At 35.8% G+C, this 13,663-nt stretch overlaps 1 protein-coding gene and 1 long non-coding RNA gene across 2 annotated transcripts in view; one reads left to right on the top strand and one right to left on the bottom strand.

Moving 5' to 3' along the window:
• The window catches only part of pde10a (phosphodiesterase 10A), a 94,503-nt gene that overhangs the window by 68,042 nt on the left and 12,798 nt on the right, over positions 1 to 13,663 (bottom strand). The window lies entirely within an intron of this gene.
• Positions 1,775 to 11,947, top strand: LOC107079379 (uncharacterized). Its single transcript, XR_001480339.2, has 3 exons — positions 1,775 to 1,980; positions 3,048 to 3,073; positions 11,408 to 11,947. It is a non-coding gene; the product is annotated as an uncharacterized lncRNA (long non-coding RNA).

Raw genomic sequence — 13,663 nt, forward strand, 5'->3', positions numbered from 1 at the left:
TATTTGTAAATGGTATTTTAAACACAGAAGACATTTTTATTTACAGCCTTAAAACAAATTACACTGATATATCTCATGTATTTCTGTATTCGCTACATCATTCTCTTGGTTAAATGTTATTCCTTATTTTATTTACGGTAGTTTTTTAAGCTAACATAAAACATTCAGTTTTTACTACGTTCTCAACAGTTAGGCCCATTTAGGTGTATCGTTTAAGAGCCTAATTAAGTGTTTATTATCTGATTAAATTTTGATGTCTGTGTCTCTGCGAACTAAGCCATGATAGACATTAATGTTTGGGGTGCTATATTTGAACTTTGAGTTTTGTCTATGGTTTTCATCTTTTTTTTCATATGAATAGAAAAATAAAAAAATGGAAATTCCTATTATGATTGTTAATTTTATCCTACTAAAAGGATAAAAAAGGTCAGGGGTTTGCATCCTTACTTACCCAAGTATAACCAGGTTACACATACCAAAAAAGAACGCCAGGAGAATAACGTCATAACTAACCTACCAAAGTCCAGTTTTCATAAGATATAATGGTTCCTATGATATAAAAATAAGAACAACGTACAAAACAAAGAATTATCGTAGCAGAACTATTACAGAGACCTTAACAAATTAGTCCCTATTTTAAAAAGTACCCGCTTTGGGGTTACATTCATGAGCGCACTTTATTAACTGATAAGGCCTAATTAATCCTTATATTTTACTTAAATGCGATTTTACCAACATATTTTTACAGAATTGTTCATTTTGTTAGGACAACATATATCGACTTGCCATCATCTAAAATATCAAACAGCATAATCACAATTGACAGATTACATATTTTTCATGACAGTTAATAAGTGTCCATTTTCGTCTAGTGAACATTCCTTACTAGTGAATAATGTACTATATAATGTACTAAGAACTGTCAGGTTCAAAAGCCTTAAAGCCAAAATAAACTTCTTATGAAGAACATGAAGAACTACTGGATGCTTTTCGAGTTTCTGAAATGTTTGGGTCAAACACTTCTGATAGTTTCGGATGAAGCACTAAGTTATTCAGTTTAACTGCCTGTGTCTGTGTTAAGAATTTCTATGCAGAACATAAAGAACATAAAGAAAACACATTCATCTTCCAGAAAGTCCAATATTTATGCTTGGCACTGAAACGAATTTATAACATACCATAAAGACAGCCATCACAAATTAGTCAAATCTCCCTGTTTCTGAAAAAAAGGGAGTGTCTCATTTCATTTTGTAGAAAATGTAATCGGCACTGTAAATGTTTAAGCCGCTACTGTGAAGGAAAGATGTCTTTGATAACTATATAAAATGTTACCGTTTTTTGGTTGTGGCAAACATTGTTATATAAATAGTTTATTTAAATGTGTAGCAAGAATAAATTCAATTTCGTATTGTACCCGGTTTGTTTGTTATTATAATGGTAGAAATGGATTGTTAATAACAGTCGTAATTTTATGGTGTTACTTTATTAATGTGGAGTTCTCGAAATGCATAAACACAAATATAAAAATATTTTAATGAGATGTTTGTATAAATACAGACCAACGGATTTTGTACTGTAGGTCTCCGAGCAAACACAAGAATGCGGACTGTTAAACAGAAAGCAGTTATTAACTTTTTAATAACAGGAGTTCGTTTTCTTTTCTTTTTTTGCTGGGAGGTTTTATACAAAGGATTTCCTGTGTCATTTTGACGTTTCATTGACGTCCTTCAGGCCCTACAATGTTTCCAAACCGTTAGAAATGTTTCAGCCTTGATCTCTTAACAACATTCAGCTACAGATTAACTCCCGAGACCAGAGTCAGCAGAGAGCAACAAGTAACTCATAAAGAGTTCGCTGTATTTATGTTGGCTAAAGTAACATTGTCAGTTTTGTACACGTAATACTGTAGGAAAATGTATTGAATGTGTTTATTTGGAAAAGAACAGGCCGTGGAAACGCAACCTGGGACAGGAAACGCAGGTAACAATCTATTCCTTTCAGCCTGTCTTTGGAGTCGGTAATCATTTAACTATAAATAATAACATTTGCCCAGTTTTCGCAAAACACATAAAGAAGACATAAATTATGAAAATTGTGATATATGTAATTTGTTTCCAATCGTGTACGCATTGTCTGTAGGTTAGAATAGAATGGCCTTTTATGCGGTAATAGGAATTGTGCTTGTGTTTCTTTAAAACAACATAAAAGTGGACATTATGATATAAAACTGACATGTGAGAGTATTGTTAGCATTTTGAAAATTTGTTTTTACGAAATTAAATAATACGAACGGAGATATAGTGATGCCACAAACATTTCGTAGTTGCTGTTTAATATACTGCGTCCGTTAATTTTAACTCGAGCGCAGTTGTCCATTTAACTCTTTAATTACTTGAGATTTGGAACCTGTTTTAAAAGAATTTTAAACTGCTAAGAGCAAATCTGAATAGTACATTTTTAAGAGAGTCTTCTATATGTTAAGGGAGATACGACGCTTAAATAATTGTACAGGACTGTCATTTCAGTTTACTTGGTTAATTTTAAATGACGCGCTTCGTGTTGATCCCTTTGAAATCTGTAATGAGAGAAGTCGATTAATATAACACGAGGAAAGAAACGCCAAAGCTTTCGGTAGTAAAGATATATAGTTGTGCCTTTTTGAAAAGAAAATATTATACTTCAACAATAAACCTTCTTTTAACATACCGTTTTCAACATGATGGGATATTCCTCTGCTTTTCGTTTTTGCTGTTAAGAGAGATTTGACGGTCAGTCATGCTGCAGAAAACTACTGCAATCAGCAAGGTAACACATGATACATGCTACCTTTTGTACACAGTTCCATTAATTAAGTTGGTTATTAGTGTCACGTCAAAACATAATGTCAAGCGTCAAAACATGATTCTGCTTCTATTTTAGAGACCATGGGTTTTAATAACTTTCACAATTTCAGCACAAGAACTAGTGAATTGGTACTTGACTTAGCTACAGATCTACCTAAGTACAACTGAATTTACTATAATATTTCACTGTTCTTTTACTTGTAGATTGAACTGCAAGTGCTTTGTCCAGAGTAAGTACCAAAGACTGATGCAGCTTCTGTCAAAAAAACGTTCGTACCGTAATTTATTTTCATCTTCCACAATTCTTTGGAGTTTTATTAGTTTTTCACCATTAAGATACTAAAATTATTACTGTCGTCAATCTTAAAATGCTCTCTATTGCTTGTGTTTCAAATATTCCGTTATAGCTTACTTTCTGATGTTTGTTTTTGTTTCTCTTTGGATGTTACTAACTTTGACTCATACATTATAGAGGAGCAGATCTCTTTTCCAGGTGAATACATTTTTGATGGGGAGTCTCCACAATCAGTGCTCATGATTTAGGTGTCAGAAACCAGGAATGAGACACATGCAATTCTCTTGATATAATAATTCACACTGTCAAATAAATAAATAACCTGTTACCCCCACAAATGTGCATGATTTTGTTTGGTGTGAGATTAAAGTAGGAAACACTATACTAGTGGTTTTGGAACTCCACTGTGTTCATAATCATGGTTCTCAAAAGATCAAAGTTAAAACATATCAAATATTTAGCTGGAACATTGCAGCAAATAGTCTAATATAAGAAAAGCTGTGAATGGGTGTATGTAAGTCAACCACAAATAGTTGCTTAACCTTAATAAAATAAGCCCCTTAGGATAGCAGTGTGGTATAGTGGTGAGAACTTTGGACTTGTAACTAGAAGATTGCAGGTTTAAATTCCAGTTGGGGTACTGCTGTGTTGCCTTTGAGCAAGGTACTTAGCTTAAAACTCTTTATAGTCCCTTGGGACTTCAAAGTCCCACCAGCAGAAAAATGATCTCTGAATTTGGGTTTCTGGCCTGGCAGTACTGCAAAAGTCAGAAACATTAGCCTGTAGAACTGAAGTGGACACTGGTCTGAGTCTTTAATAGGCCCAAAGGTCATTGTCGCTGAATTATTCTTTGATGAATTTACTGTTTCTTACTCATCATCCATGAAAAATATTTCTAATAAAACTAAATATTATCTAATAAAACAATACATGCACGGATTGCAGAGAGACGTATCAGGACATAAAAAGTCCTGCTGTCTATAACCATTGTACAACAATTAAAACATTTTTTTGCATTATTGTTCTATCAATGGAAGCATTCCTACAATATATGAGCACTTCTCACTTTTTTACACAAAAACTAAAAATCAGGCCATAAAGAGTTAAAAAGCATGGCTGTATAAATGGATAAATGTGGAAGTTGCTTTGCACAAAATCAGCAGCCAATAATAAAAAAGCTGTTAAAAAACATTTGCCATAGCCCAGCAATTTGTTTTATGCACCCATGATGCTGCAACACCACAAGTGTGTGTTGGAAAATATAGGCAACTCATAGCAAAAATGAATCAGTGGGCAGGTAATGTTTATTAGGCTGCATCACTTATGTGCACAGCCCTCCGGTTCAGCAAGACATGCTTTCCAAAGATTCAGAGAGTGCAGCCTGTTCAAAGTGTTGCTGATCAGCCCGGCCTTGTGCCGTTTCTCTCGGTTGTGTGACAAGCCAACAACATGCTGTATGCAGTACGTAGTGGTGACTGTCAGCCCAAGTTCAATGAAGTGGACAAGCATTGGTCCCTGGGGACCATCAACACTTGAAGTTGACTGTACTTTAAAATGTGCACCACATCCTGTTCTTTCCACCTGCCAAGACAAACCTCTTTGGAGGCTCTAAGGCCAAAAAAGTGCCAGAGATCACAATATCCAGCAAGCTGTGCAATTCGGGCTCTGAATTGATGCAGTGCAACTGTGGCAAACAAAATGTTGCAAATACTGAAGTATTTCAGTTTCAAGCGTGTGTTGCACTATCAATGAAGAAATGCCATCCAGTACATAACATCTGATCAATTATTTTATTCATGAAGTGCCAATGCTTTTTGAAACACCTTTATCCTTGAAAGGGCCAAGCTTTCTTTATGTGTTGAATCTAGCGTTATCTTCATCAGTCCTCACTCTTTTAGGAAAATGAATGAAATCTATAGACATAGGCGAGTATGGGTTTCTTATGGCTAAGAAAAGTGATGGTGGTTTGCTTCTATATACTGTAGATGCCAGAGAATATTTGCCCATTCCTGCCCTGTACTGTACCTCAGTATCTCAACCATGAAATGTTCTGTATTTGAAACAAACAGAAAAAAGGAATATTTTCAACACCAGCTTTGTCACTTCCAAAACTGATGAGTGACGACCTCTTGACTGAGGTACAATTTTATAATGAGATTTACCTAACACTGCCACATTCTTTCAACCAGTGAGTATAATGAGTCACTCATATGAAGCACAGAATGTTTTCTATGTTTTCTGGACCATTAACCCTGTTCAGTGAAAAATAAATGTAATGTTTATTGTTCTACTATCTGTGTCTTTTCTGTAAGACTACATTAAACAGTCTGCGGTTCAATATTACTTAAAGATGTTTATTCCACTACCTGTTATCCTTTTAAAAAAGTAATTTAAGTGAACACTGCTAATGGAAAAGGGTGTACACAGCATAAAAGCAGTTTGGAACAAAAAATAATTTGATGCCATTGTGTCTATTTTTATAAACGTGTTTCTAACAGGAGTGCCATTTATGGACTGGTACAATGGTATATTACGCCCACTTCCAATATTCTTAGTTCTTCAGATTACAGTGCACGACTGCTTGTCATAACATCATAAGAACTGATGGTGTGACGGCTACAGTGAATTTTTCATCCCAAAACACCCCCATTCTCTGCTCTGCCACCAACTTTAGGTCCAATCTCCTAAGAAATATGGCAGCAACTTAAGAATTTTTTAAATGTTTGAAATTTATAAACAAATATTTAACCACAAACTAAACCCATTATTCAAGAATGTTAACGTTGAATGTAGGAAACTAAGTGAATCCTGTATATAAAAGAAGACACACTCTGGGCCTAATAAAAAACTACAGCCGAATTAATTTTTCTAAAGACACTAAATTATAAGAGAAAAAAAATACTGGAGCCTCTGTGAAAACTATCCCACTAGCCACATTAATATAAATCGTGATTTAATCATTGTTAAAAAGCAACTCGTTTTGTTCCAACAGATTGTTTTTTAAAAGCACCAACACTTGAAACAGTAGATTTTATTGTTTGCTTCATCAGTTACATGAAGCTACATGGAAATGAAATGTTTTGAGAATTACTTGGCTCGGCAAAACACATATAATGGGGATTTAAAATTATTAAAAATAGCTTAACAGCCGATGGTTTAAAATGAGCTAAAAAATGGTTCTAAGGGCTTTGAGACTCCTTTGAGACTCCAGAAAATGGCACTCAAAGTGCTACCAAAGAATTTCCTGTGTGTGCTGCAAGCCATTCTGAGAGAAAGACAGTGATGGGATGCTCTAGATAGACAAGACACGGAGAAGACTCAGAGTAAGGAAAATGTAGAATTCAGGCCACACACTGCGCACAGCAGAGAAAACCCGTAACACCAGCCAAGCCCAGTCATGCAAGACTCACAGCCCATCCACAGCCACATCATAAAAAACAGAACGGAAAACAAGACTGGGTAAGCCTATTTTTGGTGGTTTAAATGCTGAACTATAAAAAACAATGATGTAAAGTTGCAACAAAATGTTTGAATCGTGGATTTGCAGAAAACTTTAGATTTTCATTTGACCATAAAAAAGCTTTTTTTCCTTTTTTTTTATTAACCAAAGCTTTTTTTTCCCAAAGAAGAAAACTGCTTCAAAGAAATTACAGTGGCAATTAAGTCTGTGCGCTTGGGGTTTCCCTGTACAATAAAATTAAAATTCAGCTTCTACCACTCCTTTAAAAGTCAAGCTATTGATTTAAATCAGGATATAAGCTGGAACAGCTTACACTGGAAATTCCATGGTATCTTCTGACACAATATTTTGACAAAAAATATGCAAAAGAATACAAATAAGAACAGATCTCCAACACAAAAAAATGGAATAGAGCTGGATCATTGTGATTTTACACATATTTCATAGAATTGCTTCCAGCAGTATTTTATATTATTTATATTAGTGAACAGGCCATCCATGAATAATCAGATTCCATGCTTTCCCAGTGCTTTTTTTACTCACAAATAAACAGAGACCACTTAAACATTGAGAAGAATGTGGGATTCCTTACAAAAATAAAGCCCACTTGAAGACAGGGTAAAGTGCTACAAAAAGTAATTTGTGCAAATCATGCTGCATCTTTTGGCAAAATATGTCAATTTTTTATGATTTCCACAGAGATCATTCTATGAGTTAAATGCAAAAACCTTCAGAAGGTATGGTTAACAGCATGCTGCCTGACAAGATCACCTTTAAGATTCATATGGAGGGTGTATAGATGAGAATAAATGTGAATCGTAAAAGTGCACACTGTTACTTATTTACAAAGCATGTGCACCACAATCAAATGCATCAAACATTACAGCATGTACCATCTCTCAGATGTCCCTGAACAGAGTTTAAAGCAAAAGACAGTAGTATTAATTGTAATTCTATACATTATTGCAATGTTATAGCATTATTTGCTGTTCATGTGAAATACTAAAATATTCATATTGTTATACCTTTACTTAATAAAACATCTCCAAATGTAGTAAATAAGTTTTAACATTTCATTATTTTAACTATAACATTATATGTTTCCAAGTAAAATATGATGCACAAAATTTGTCTTTTCCTTGCATTATTCATCAGAGCCATTCTGGTTCAATTAAATCACCAATAACATGCCCTGCACTACATTACATAGAGAATACACAGAAAAAAATGTAGTTTCAGAATCGCATTAGAAAATCATACATAACATAATTGAGATCCTTCATCCAATAATTCTCCCAATTTTAGGTTTAAATGGGAAAATGTCTAAATAACATCTAGTAATATCAAAAGATGCCAAACATGTTCATTTAATAAAAGAAAGTAAAAAGCCTAAAACCTCTTTAAAATGTAATTTCCATTACAGTATAAATTGAAATATCGGACTGGATCCATTTAACTTTTTAGGACACCTCAAACAGCATTTGGTATTCCAATGCAAACTGTAAAACACATCCTCCCCACTGTCTTTTCCTATGATTCACCCTTCAGTTTAATTCAGAGCAGATGAGAAAAGTGGAAAAAGGAATTTATCTATAATTGCTCTTTCCAAGAGACCAGCTTGTGCTTCATACATGGCTGCTGTTTTACTCTTTTATCAGATGGCACATCTTTAACGTTTAAAATAATGCAGAGGGGTGGGCAGCACTGTGGCGCAGTGGTTGGTATTGCTGCCTTGCAGCACTGCGGCTCTGGTTTTAATTCTGGACCCGAGGAGCTATCCGTGTGGCGTTTATATGTCCTCCCCCTGTTCCTGTAGGTTACCTCTGACAGTCCAAAGACATATTGGTAGCTTCATTTGTTTCTGTAAAGACTGGCCCTGGTATGACTGTGTGTGTGTCTGTCTGCCCTGTGTCAGGCCTGCCAGGGTGTGTCCTGCCTTGAACCCATTGCTTGCCAGGATAGGCTATGGCTCCCCCTCAGCCCTGAATTGGATAAAGCATTTAGAAAAATGGAAGGATGGACAGACAGACAAAAGGGTATAAGAGACATTCCCAGCAGTAAACCATTTTGCAGTTATCAATTCAATAATACACTCTATCAAACATGACAGCAGCAATGATTCCAGTTCAAGATACATTGAGTCCCCAGCTGTGGCATCAGACCTACTGTGGAACTTCACATCAGCCCAGATGTTACTGTGGACTATAGAGTGAATTGATCTGGGCTGCAGGAATCAGGCCACTTGGCTGCAGGAATCCATTCTGAGCTGCTGTACATCTACAGCTAAACATAAAGCTACTCGTATGGGGAGCTGCGTCAGCATCTGTTGACTGCAAAGGAACAAGTAAAGGTTAATTCCACACTGAAAAGTAGAAAGTCAAGATGCAACATTTCGGCTGTTGACCCCCGCTCATACCTATAAGGCTTGAAGCTTTTTCTACTTTTCAGTGTTGAATTAACCTTTACTTTGCTTAAAACTGTTGAGAAGTGTTGTCTCATCAATATCTAGTGGTATGAATGTGATTTGGACTGAATGAAAATAAGAGAAATGTCCTCAGATCTAATCACTTTACTTTCAATGACTGCTTATGTAATTTAGGATCATGGTGGCTGGGAGCTTATCACAGTAAGCACTGGGTGTAGGACACACCCTGGATAGGAGGCTTCCACAGGGGACACACAAACACAGACACACACTCACACCAGGGCCACATTTTTACGTAAGTCAGTTAGCCTACCAGTACTTTCCAGTACTATCTATGGACTGTGGAAGGACACCAGAGTACCCAGATTAAGATTTAAGATCATAGCTATTCAGAGCCAGATGTATGAGTTGCAAGGAACCTATATAATGACCTGATCATTTTTTATTTCTCATGCTGCATTCTTCTTAAACAAATGTGTGGTTAAATGCACTAAAGAATTCTTTATTTTTTTCTGTTAATATTTTCTGTCATTTTCTTTGCAAATGTAAATGGATATTTAATCCTGCCACTGTTCTACACAAACCTGAGCTTCTGATTTCTCTCCAGCAGTAAAGTGTAAAACATGTCTCTTATATCATTGTTAAGAGGCTAATGTCAATATTACCTTTTCATTTACAGTACAGCTGCAATGTGACATTGTAAACCTTCGGTCTTTGAAAGAAGGTTCTCCAAATGAAGTACACGCTATCTCCCTGTCTTAGTAAATAATGTTAGTTTATGTTCTCCACATTGTCTTCATGTACTTTTATAAACACACAAAATGCTTTGCTGTCCTTTCACACTTAAGGCAAAGCATTAATTGTTTGCCACTGATCTGAACACACATACTCTACCTAAAGGTATGACAACAGCTAGATCTCTGTCCCCCTGAGGTCACTATTATTCATCCCTCTAGCATGTCCAAATGCAAACAGCAAAGAGTTGACTCAAACAAAAAGGTTGTGTTCTAAGAGAAAAAAAAGAAAGGTGAAGCTCGTTCTTGGCGACGCTCTTTATCAGTGAAATACTCGGCATGACTGAAGGCAGCAGCATAACCCTGCAGGAGGCACATGAATCAAAACACCATCGCTGTGGCACAGAAACAGGCTGAAAGGGAGCGGGGAGGGGGGAGGGGTGGGGGCTGTGTCTGCGTCAGAACTCGAGCCAATTGCAGCCAGAGCTGGGGCAGGCTTGTGCATGAATTGTTATATCTAGCACTTCCTCAGCCGCCAGGACCTCATGTCAAGTACGTCAGAGTGCTGGCATGAATTACGGGAGCCTCAACCCTTTTATAAGTCTCTTTTTCACTGCTGCTGTGTGTCACTCCTGATGTTTTTACTGGCACAGCTTCATTCCAAAGCTGACGCAATTAATTGACAGATCCCTCTGATCAATTACCTAAGTAAGGCTAATGAAAATACGAAAGACTTTATAGCAGACGGACTTCGTTAGGAGCACCAGCTTAAGCTTCTTTGTATGAAACCCAGCTGTTTTTTAGCCCATCCAAAACAGGGGAAAAAAACTTCACCCTCCCTCTGCAACAGGCCAAAACGCAAATAGTAATGAACAAATGTGGCTATTCTGTAATCAAATTCTAATCATAAACCTTGCATTATCATTGACACTAAGCAGAAAGCATGCCCTAATCAGACACACATTTTCTTTACACTGTCTACTGTGCATTGCCTTCTCTTCAGAATCCATTAAATCACAAATAAGGAAAAATCAAAATGTACATATTTAACTCCTTTTGCTGCTATCTAGCTTAAGAGCTCTACATGAAACTGTGTTCAAAGCTCTATTGTAATTAAAAGAGATTGTACTTTCTGAAACTAGCTTCAGTGAATGCTTGCAGAAGAAGCAGACTACATGTAAAGGAAAGGTTTCTGCACATTGCTGTATGCAACATTTTTAGGTTTATTCAAGACTTTTAATTAATTTTAAATCATCTTTCAAATGTAAAATTTACAATGAGAAATGGATTAGATGATTCTCATACACAGATTCTTCATTGCCTTTACAAGAGAGCTCTAAAGAGCTTCAGTGCTTTGACTAAACTATATAGTGTGTTAGAAAAAAGTGAGAGTCCAGCTTAATCGGTACTGGAGCTTCTTGTTCATTACTGCAGGATGAATTCTGAATTTGTGAGAACAGAATGACTGGAATTTTTACCATATATTTCAGGTTTTAATATGCTTTTAAAATTGAAATAAAAAGATACATAGTGTTATTTCTGTTGTTGTTAAAGAAAATCAAAAGAGTGCTTTATTGTTATGAAGAGCTAATGTTTTTCATGTCCGACGGGAATAACATCTGTTAATCCTCCCTCTGTCTCTCAATACAGGCCACCGTTCATAGGAGCTAATACCCTGGAATTTTGCTGATGTCATATGGACCTTTCCCTGGCATTTGTAACTTATAATTCTCCAGAGCTGATTATTATAATGAAAGGGGAAACCTGCTCAATTTTCATTACCTTGTACGTCACAACCAAGACTGAAAAAATAAATTGTTTAAAGTCCTTCTAATCAGCACACTGTATAGGCTTTCCCTGTATGTAATGACAAGCAGAAGTGTATAAGTGTTACTTCAGGCTTTTATAACATCATGCAAATAATTAAAACAGATCACATGAAGATTTGCTTTCACACACTTCTCCATTTTAGGTTTCTCTTGTGCAAGAACATTTTCTTTTGTCTGTACATTTGGTAAAGCAGTGAAACCCATAAAAGTAATAATTTATGCAGTATACAAAGAATTAAATATCCTGTAAACATTGTTCTCATTCACCAGAAAGCAGCAGTCCTATTTTTGTAGCCAAACCATTTTATTATTTAGTAAGATTGGAAAGCTGTGAAAAGCTTTTGCACTGACAGGGTGAATGTTTACAGCTGTCTTAGACAAAACAGTGACTGATGGTCAACAAACGATGTTAGCAGCAGGCACTGTAATTGTTCATTCAGGCATTTACTAAAATGTACATACTCAGGACATTAAAAAATTAATTATACAAAGACAAAAATTAATTATACAGGTGTAGACACACCCTGTCCCCGGATTTCAACCCTACTGAAAACTCCTGGAATTCAAGAAAACATGCAGTTCAATCCTGCACATGATTACCCCTCATCATAACCTCAATTGAAGGTCATCCTTCTGGAAAAATGGGATGGGACTGGACTGCAAATATTTCAGAACCTAGTGACCGTGTGCCAATTCCTGGTGAAGCTGTTCTTATTTCTCACAAAGTCTCAATACAGTTGTACTTGGTTTGCTACCATTTTGGTCTGAGATTGTACATCATATCAACCACCAACAGAGACTTGAGGACAATTTACTGTTTGAACAAATGTGTAACGCCATTATATATGACATAACCCTGATCTTGTGGTGACTATGAAAAATGCTTAAATAGCCAAACACTAACCCAATTCCTGTTGAAAGGAATTAAAATCTATTTATTTTAGGATTTCAGTTTCTGTTAATTATCATCAAGATGAATATCAGTGATTACATTCAAAGAATTTAACTTACTCTGAATTTAAAAAGAAAGACCAGGAGATGATAAGATTTCGAATGTGCTTTGTGCATTTTGAAACAATGCTCCTTAAAATGAAATGGTCAAGAAAAAAGCCTAATGGAAAATATGTACTGTAGGAACATCTGTATTTGACATAGTCCTGCTGTATTTCCTACATAAATAACTCCAAAAGAATGATTCCAGAATAACATTTTTATTGTTCATGAGGTCACACTTTTACTCACACTTCTTTAAGCAGGTCAGTTCTTTTAGAACTGAACTGCAAAAGACGCTGAAATTTCTTCGTGATCTCCTGTCCTCTCCAAAAGGCAATGAAACACTCACAGAGATTAAGTAAGTGTGATCTCACTCCAAGTGTCCAGTCCTTATTTGTCTTTTTTGTTTTTCTGTCTTTTTCATGAGAGCCAAATGGAACTTTTATTAAAGCTTAAAATGGTCGAATTTGATTTTGATACCAATGGAAAAAAGGCACCATAGATTAAATGAAGCTTAATTCCATTCAAAGACTGCAGAAGGACTCACCAATCTTCTTTCGTACTGAAAACCCCACAACCTTTTGTACAAGAAAGTATTTATTACAATAGACATTAGGATGTTTCCCCATCACTGGATTCACAGTGTTCTTCTTCTGTGTTGTTCCATTTTATCTTAAATTAACAACAGCACTGAGATAAATACACACAAACATACTGTACATAGAAGCACAGACACACCTCAGAATGGACGCTTGAAGCTTAAAACGCCCAGCAGTTTTGAAATTCTCCATCAGTAAATTTATTTTAAATTGATTGTACTGATTGGGCATAATGGATGTGGGGAGTATCACTCTTCTTGATTTTGTAATAAACTGTCGGCTGAAGTAATGATGCACTTTGTAATGTAACCATGTCTGAAAAGGAGTCAAGTGATACAAATATATGAAGAATAGATTTTTGGAATAAATAAACAATTTTGCACATGCCTCAGAGGAAATGTTACTTCACTTTGGAAAGCAAAGTGATCTTAATACAAAACTGGAATACAAACCTCAAACAGAGCAATACAGGACAGGGAGTTCTA

The sequence above is a fragment of the Lepisosteus oculatus genome, chromosome 17 (assembly GCF_040954835.1).
Source record: "Lepisosteus oculatus isolate fLepOcu1 chromosome 17, fLepOcu1.hap2, whole genome shotgun sequence".
NCBI classification, from domain to species: domain Eukaryota; kingdom Metazoa; phylum Chordata; class Actinopteri; order Semionotiformes; family Lepisosteidae; genus Lepisosteus; species Lepisosteus oculatus.